Genomic DNA, 8,757 nt, shown 5'->3' on the forward strand with positions numbered 1-8,757 from the left:
TAGTTTTCTATTTACCAATCATGATACAATGGTATTAAGTGAGTAACAGTTACATAATCACAATAGTAAAAGATGTTTGTCAGTATTCACAATCAATAGCCAGACAAAAAATAAAAGATAATTACCACTGCAAGCCATAAGGGGAACATGATTAACTTAACAATATAAAATAATTACATACAATTTGGGGGTTCAAGTAGAGTGATGTGATAAGTGGAAGTGCATACATGGACATATTTTCATCTGTTCAGCCAATCTATGTCTTTTGTTGGTGCATTTAATCCATTTACGTTTAAGTAATTATCAATATATATGATTGACCAAACTTAATTGTTTGTTTTCTGTAGCTCTTTTCCTTCTCTTGTGCTTCCTGCCTAGAGAAGTTCCTTTAGCATTTGTTGTAAAGCTGGTTTGGTGGTTCTGAATTCTCTTAATTTTGGCTTGTCTGGAAAGCTTTTGATTTCTCCATCAAATTTGAATGAGAGTCTTTCTAAGTAGAGTATTCTTGGTTGTAGGTTCTTCCCTTTCATCTCTTTAAATATATTGTGCTATTTTCTTCTGGCTTGTAGAGTTTCTCGCCTGATGGGAGTTCCCTTGTATATTATTTATCGTTTTTTCCCTTGTCTTGGTGTGTTCCTCCTTGGGTTTATCCTGCCTGGACTCTGTGCTTCCTGGACTTGGTTGACTATTTCCTTTCCCACGTTAGAGAAGTTTTCAGCTAGTATCTCTTCATGTATTTTCTCAGGTCCTTTCTCTCTCTCTTCTCCTCTTGAGACCCCTACAATGTGAATGTCGGTGCACTTGATGTTGTTCCAGAGGCCTCTTAGGCCTTTTCATTCTTTTTTCTATATTCTGTTCAGCAGCAGTGATTTCCACCATTCTGTCTTCCACATCATTTATCCACTCTTCTGCCTCAGTTATTCTGCTACTGATTCCTTCCACTGTATTATTCATCTCTGTTTGTTCTTTAGTTCTTGTAGGTCTTTGGTAAGCATTTCTTACATCTTGTCCATTGTTTTCCCAAGATCCTGTATCATCTTGACTATCGTTATTCTGAATTATTTTTCTAGAAGATTGCCTATCTCCACTTCATTTAACTGTTTATCTGAGGTTTTACCTTGTCTGTTCATCTGGACATAACTTTCTCCTTTTTCATTGTGATTGCATGCATGCTAAGTCGCTTCAGTCATGTCTGACTCTTTGCAACTCCATGATCTGCAGCCCACCAGGCTCCTCTGTCCATGCGGTTCTCCAGGCAAGAATACTGGAGTGGGTGCATGTAATTAACTTTCTATAATATGGTTTTCATTTTAGCTGCTGTGAGACTGTACTTCTTGCTTTTTCTGTCTGTCCTCCTATGGATGAGGTTAAGAGGTTTGTGTAAGCTTCCTGATGGGAGGGACTGTTTTTGTTCAGTCACTCAGTCGTGTCCAACTATTTGTGACCTCATGGACTGCAGAACACCAGGCTTTGCTGTCCTTCACCAACTCCCAAAGCTTGCTCAAACTCATGTCCATTGAGTTGGTGATGCCATCCAACCATCTCATCCTCTATCATCCCCTTCTCCATTTGCCTTCAATCTTTTCCCAGTGTTGTCTAATCAGTTGGCTCTTTCCATCAGGGGACAAAAGTATTGGAGCTTCAGCTTCAGCTCACTCCTTCCAATGAATATTCAGGGTTGATTTCCTTTAGGACTGACTGGTTTGATCTCCTTGCAGTGCAAGGCAGTCTCAAGAGTCTTCTCCAACACCACAGTTCAAAAGCATCAATTCTTCAGCTCTCAGATTTCTTTATGGTCCAACTCTCAAATCCATACATGACTACTGGAAAACCCATAAATTTGACTATACAATCTTTATTGGCAAAGTAATATCTCTGCTTTTTAATATGCTGTCTAGGTTGGTCATAGCTTTTCTTATGAGGAACAAGTGTCTTTAATTTCATGGTTGCAGTCATCATATGCAGTGATTTTGGAGCCCAAGAAAATAGTCTGTCATTGTTTCCATTGTTTCCCCTTCTATTTACCAGGAAGTGATGGGACTTGATGCCATGATCTTAGTTGTTTTTTTTTTTTTTAATTGAAGGATAATTGCTTTACAGAATTTCATTTTCTGTCAAACCTCAACATGAATCAGCCATAGGTATACTTCCTCTGCATCCCACCCATCTAGGTTTATACAGAACTCCTGTTTGAGTTTCCTGAGCCATACAGCAAATTCCCATTGGCTATGTGTCTATTTTACATATGACAATGTAAGTTTCTATGTTACTCTTTCCATATATCTCACCCTCTCCTCCCCTCTGGCAATGATCTTAATTTTTTGAATGTTGAGTTTTAAGCCAGCTTTTTCACTCTCCTCTATGACTTTCATCAAGAGGCTCTTTAATTCCTCTTCACTTTCTGCCATAAGGGTGGTGTCATCTGCGTATCTGAAGTTATTGATATTTCTCCTAGCAATCTTGATTCCAGCTTGTGCTTCACACAGCCTGGCATTTCTCATGAGTTAAATGCCTATAAGTTAAATAAACAGGGTGACAATATGCAGCCTTGATGTCCTCCTTTACCAATTTGGAACGAGTCTGTAGTTCCATGTCCAGTTCTAACTGTTGCTTCTTACTGGAGAAGGGAATGGCAAACTACTTCAGTATTCTTCCCTTGAGAACCCCATGAACAATATGAAAAGGCAAAAAGGATGGGAGGGGCTGGATGGGAAAGACCAGGTCTTGCTCTGCTCTCAGATCCTTGATCAGTAAAGCTTTAATCCAATTATCTGCTGATGAGTGGAGTTGTGCTCCCTCCTCATTAGCTGTTTGGCCTGAGGCGACTCAGCCCTGGGTTCTAGGGTAAGGTTAATGGCAAATTCCAAGAGGGTTTACTCCAAGGGTACCTTCCCAGCCTGTTGCTTCCAGTGCCCCCATCCTTGTGCTGACCATTGCTGACCCACACCTCTACAGGAGGCCCTCCAACACTAGCAAGTAGTTTTGGTTCAGTCTCCTGTGAGGTCATTGCTCCTTTCTTTCAGGTCTTGGTATGTGCGAGATTTTGTTTATGGTGGAGTCTCTGTTTCCCCCAGTCCTGCAGAAGTCCTATAATCAAATCCTGCTGGCCTTCAAGGTCAGAGTCCCTCAGGATTCCCAGTTCCTTTGTTGGATCCGCAAACTGGGATGCCTGACTCGGTGTCCACAACAGTGGGAGAATTTCTTTGGTATTATTATGCTCCAGTTTATGAGTCACCCAACCAGGGCGTATGGGATTTGATTTTATCATGATTGCACTTCTCCTACAGTCTTGCTGTGGCTTCTTTGTCTTTGGATGTGGGTTATCTTTTTTTGGTGGGTTCTAGCATCCTCCTTTCGATGGCTGGTCAATAGCTAGTTGCAGTTTTGGTGTTCTAGCAGGAGGAGATGAGTGTGCATCCTTCTACTCCACCATCTTGAACCAGAAGCCTATGTGGTTCTCTTTGGATTCATCTTATTTGGAACGTCTTCTGGGCTTCCTAAATCTGGATGTCTGTTGTTTTTTTTTTTCCAAGTTAGGAAAGTTTTCAGCCATTATTTCTTCCAGTTTTATCCTCCTTTTTCTCTCTTCTCTTCTGGGACCCCTACAATGTAAAAATTTGTCCACATGATTTTTCCCCATAAGATCCTAAAGCTATCTTCACTCTTTTCTTTTTTTTTCTTTTTCTCTTCTGATTGAATGAAATCTGTTTTCATGTTGGATAAACCTTTATTCTGCTTGACCTAGTCTATTTTTGATAACTTCTATTGAAATTTCTAGTTCAGTTATTGTGTTTTTCAGTGCTTGATTTCTGTTTGGTAGTTTCTTTTATTTCCTGTCTCTGCTGAAATTCTCACTTTGTTTATTCATTGTTCTTCAGATCTTAGTGGGTATCTTTATGACAGTTACTTTGAACTCTTTATTAAATAAATCACTTATCTCCATTTCATTAAGGTCTATTTCTGAGGTTTTATCTTAGGTATGGAAATACACTTCTCTCTTTCTTCATTTTCTTGATTCTCTGTGGTGATTTCTGTGCATTAGATAAAGCAGCTGCCTCTTCCCTTCTTGACAGAGTAACCTTGGATAGGAGATGAACCATGCCATTCAACATCCTAGCTCCCTGTTGGCTCTCAAACCTTTGTGAATGCCCAAACTTCCTTCTTTGTTTTTAGTGGTTCCTAGTATTTGAGAGTGTACAAAGATCTTTCAGTGTCTCAAAGGGGAGGTTCTCATTCAGTACCTAAATTCAGACTGACTGGAACCCAGACTCTCAGGCAGCAGATTTAATATATATATAATATGCCTCTTTCAGAACATGACTGGAAGATGGCTATTTTTGTCTGCTCCCTCTGCATATATCCCTAAGATTATGGACAGTTAAGAACTGTTTCTGTATTTGCTACCATCCAGTTGAACCTGTGGACACCAGATGCACCAGTTATCAGATTCAGGGATGTGTCCTCTCTGCAGCACCCCCATAAATGTAGGGGCTTCAGCTAGGTGCACGAGCTCCTTTCACAGAGACACCCAGGACCTGGGGTGGGGCGGGGGGTCAGCATGAAAAATGTGCCTGCTGGACCCCAGTCTCTGAGGAAGACTATGGTCATACCCTAGATGTGTGCTAAATTAGAAGCCTGCCCTTCAGGCCATGGATTTTATGATCTAAAATTAGGTTTCTTTCATGGAAAGACTTGACATTTCGGGCTGCTGCCTCTGTGCTATGTCCTGGTGTTTAAGGATTGTATCACTGTTAGAGTCCTATGGGGAAGTCCTCTGGCCACCAGAGCCAGGCTACCAAGGGTGCATCCACTATGTAGTAGCCAAAATATCCAGGGTGCCAGACACGTATACAGGCCCCTTGCCAAGTGATCCCAGAGTCCTGGAGCGAAGCAGAGGGAAAGAACAAAAATGGTGCCCACCAGTCATTCCAGTCTATGAAAAGGATGCAGTCATCCCCTGGATGTGAGTTAAGAGAAGCTTGCCCCTCAGGCCATAGGTTTTAAGATGTGCAAATAGGCCTCTTTCCTGAAGAAACTGGATGTGTCACCCTGCAGCCTCTCTGCTGAGCCCTGGGGTGAGAGTCACTGTGAGTCCTCATGAGGCTGTTAAGAACTGTGTCTTAGTTTCACACGGCCTGTGCATCTTGGGTCACAAACACCATCGACTCTCAGAGCTGGATGTTTTGGGAGGCCATGTCTCATGTGAAAGTCCTTTAAGTTGGGGCCCCAGATGTGGGATCCAAACCCTTCATTCCCCAAGGGAGAGCTGGGAGACTGAGTTCCCTCCCAGCTGTGTGCTACCATCACAGGGGCAGGCTTATGGTGACATTGTGTCTCAGCCCTTCCTACTATTTCCATGTTGGTTTTCTCATTTGCTTGCTATGAAGGAGTCATGCAACTCACTTCTGGATTTCCTTCTGCGAGAACTGTGTCATATGCTGCTGTAGATTCAGTGTGTCTCTGGCAGGAGATGACTCCAGGAACCTCCCATGTGACCTTCTTGAACTGAACTCTCCCAATCTCTGGAATTTTAAGAAAAAATTTAAACACTCCCATGTAAGTTATTTTCTAGAGTTAACGTTAAATCTTTAAAGAACACTTCAGTATTCAAAGGCCATTTCCAATTTATGTGTTTATCAAGTTTGTAATCTTACGTAAATTATATGACTATTTGATATAATTGATTTTATTTCTATTTTCTTTTTGAACACTTTAAATCTTTATTAGCCAATTTGTTTGGACATATCAGCTGTATTTAATTATAATCAGTTATTATATATACTGTACCATTTGATCTTATCATTAAAGTAAATTCAGTAAGACCCTGCTTTTGAACACTGGAATCTATACTGGAACTGTGCTAATCTATACTGGAACTTCCACTAACACTGGAAATGTGCTCATTTGCCCATAATGTAGGTCCTGATGATCCAAGGCCACGAAGCTAGGATCACAGAGGGAATTACACATAGTCCCCACTGTGAGAAACACTGTAGGGATTTCTCTGTGGCAGAGACCAAAGGCAAGCTTCTCAGTTCAGTTCATTTGCTCAGTCATGTCCTACTCTTTGTGACCCCATACTGCAGCACACCAGCCTTCCCTGTCCATCACCAACTCCCAGAGTCCACTCAAACTTATGTCCATCAAGTCAGTGATGCCATCCAACCATCTCATCCTCTGTCATCCCCTTCTCCTCCTGCCTTCAATCTTTTCCAGCATCAGGGTCATTTCCAGTGAGTCAGTTCTTTGCATCAGGTAGCCAAACCATTGGAGCTTCAGCATCAATCCTTCTAATGAATATTCAGGACTGATTTCCTTTAGGGCTGACTGGTTTGATCTCCCTGCAGTGCAAGGCACTCTAAAGAGTCTTCTCCAATACCACAGTTCAAAAGCATCAGTTATTCAGCTCTCAGATTTCTTTATGGTCCAACTCTCAAATCCATACATGACTACTAGAAAACCATAAATTTGACTATACAATCTTTGTTGGTGAAGTAATGTCTCTGCTTTTTAATATTCTGTCTAGGTTAGTCATAGCTTTTCTTCTGAGGAATAAGTGTCTTTTAATTTCATGGCTGCAGTCACCACATTCAGTGATTTTGGAGCCCAAGAAACTAGTCTGTCACTGTTTCCATTGTTTCCCCATCTATCTGCCATGAAGTGATGGGACCTGATTCCTTAATCTTAGTTTTTTGAATGTTGAGCTTTAAGCCAGCTTTTTCTCTCACTTCTTTCACTTTCATCAAGAGGCTTTTTAGTTCCTCTTCACTTTTTACCATAAGGGTGGCATATTTGAAGTTACTGATATTTCCCCCACCGCTGCTGAGTTTGTGCTTCATCCAGCCCAGCATTTCATATGATGTACTCTGCATATAAGTTAAATAAGCAGGGTGACAATATACAGCCTTGACATATTCCTTTCCAGTCCACCATTCCATGTCCGGTTCTAACTGTTGCTTTTTGACCTGCATACAGATTTCTCAGTAGGCAGGTCAGGTGGTCTGGTATTCCCATCTCTTGAAGAATTTTCCACAGTTTGTTGTGATCCACACAATCAAAGGCTTTGACATAGTCAATAAAGCAGAAATAGATGTTTTTCTGGAACTCTCTTGCTTTTTTGGTGATCCAAGGGATGTTGGCAATTTGATCTCTGGTTCCTCTGCCTTTTCTAAAACCAGCTTGAACGTTTCATGTACTGTTGAAGCCTATCTTGAAGAATTTTGAGCATTACTTTGCTTGCGTGTGAATGAGTGCAATTGTGCAGTAGTTTGAACATTCTTTGAGATTGGAGTGAAAACTGACCTTTTCTAGTCTTGTGGCCACTGCTGAGTTTTCCAAATTTTCTGGCATATGGACTGCAGCACTTTCACAGCATCATCTTTTAGGATTTGAAATAGCTCAAATGGAATGCCATCACCTCCACTAGCTTTGTAGTTATGCTTCCTAAGACCCCCTTGACTTCACATTCCAAGATGCCTGGCTCTAGGTGAGTGATCACACCATTTAAATTATCTGGGTCATTAAGATTTTTTTTTTTTTTTATAGTTCTTCTGCATATTCTTGCCACCTCTTCTCAGGATCTTCTGCTTCTGTTAAGTCTATACTGTTTCTGTTCTTTACCGTGCCCATCTTTGCATGAAATGTTGGTATCTCTAAGTTTCTTGAAGAGGTCTCTAATCTTCCCCATTCTATTGTTGTCCTGTATTTCTTGGCATTGATCACTTAGGAAGGCTTAGGAAGATCGCCAGGATGAAAAGGCAAAAAGATATGACAGTGAAAGATGAACTCCCCATGTCAGTAGGTGTCCAGTATGCTACTGGAGAAGAGTAGAGAAATAACTCCAGAAAAAATGAAGAGAGGGAGCCAAAGTGAAAACAACACCCAGTTGTAGATATGACTGGTGATGAATGTAAAGTCCAATGCTGTAAAGAACAATATTGCATAGGAACCCGGAATGTTAGATCCATGAATCAAGGTAAATTGCAAGTGGTCAAACAGGATATGGCAAGGATGAACATCAACATTTTAGGAATCAGTGAACTAAAATGGACCAAAATGGATGAATTTAATTCAGATGACCATTTTATCTACTACAGTGGGCAAGAATCCCTTAGAAGAAATGGAGTAGCCATCATAGTCAACAAAAGAGTCCAAAATGCAGTATTTGGATGCAATCTCAAAAACGACAGAATGATCTCTGTTCATTTCCAAGGCAAACCATTCAATATCACAATAATAGAAGTCTATGCCCCAACCACTAATACCAAAGGAGCTGAAGTTGAATGGTTCTGTGATGACCTATAAGACCTTCTAGAACTAATACCCAAAAAAGATGTCCTTTTCATCCTAGGGAACTAGAATGCAAAAGTAGGAAGTCAAGAGATACATGGAGTAACAGGTAAGTTTGGCCTTGGAATACAAAATGAAGCAGGGCAAAGGCTAACCGAGTTTTGCCAAGAGAATGCACTGGTCATAGCAAACACCCTTTCCAACATGAGACGACTCTACACATGGACATCACCAGACGTTTGTTACTGAAATCAAACCGATTATATTCTTTGCAGCAGGAGATGAAGAAGCTCTATACAATCAGCAAAAACAAGACTGGGAGCTGACTGTGGGTCAGATCATGAACTCCTTATTGCCAAATTCAGACTTAAAGAAAGTAGGGAAAACCACTAGATCATTCAGGTATAACCTAAATCAAATCCCTTACAATTACACAGTGGAAGTGACTAATCAATTCACGGGTTTAGA

This window comes from Bison bison, unplaced genomic scaffold, assembly GCF_000754665.1.
Source record: "Bison bison bison isolate TAMUID 2011002044 unplaced genomic scaffold, Bison_UMD1.0 scf7180017864270, whole genome shotgun sequence".
In the NCBI taxonomy this organism is placed as follows: Eukaryota; Metazoa; Chordata; class Mammalia; order Artiodactyla; family Bovidae; genus Bison; species Bison bison.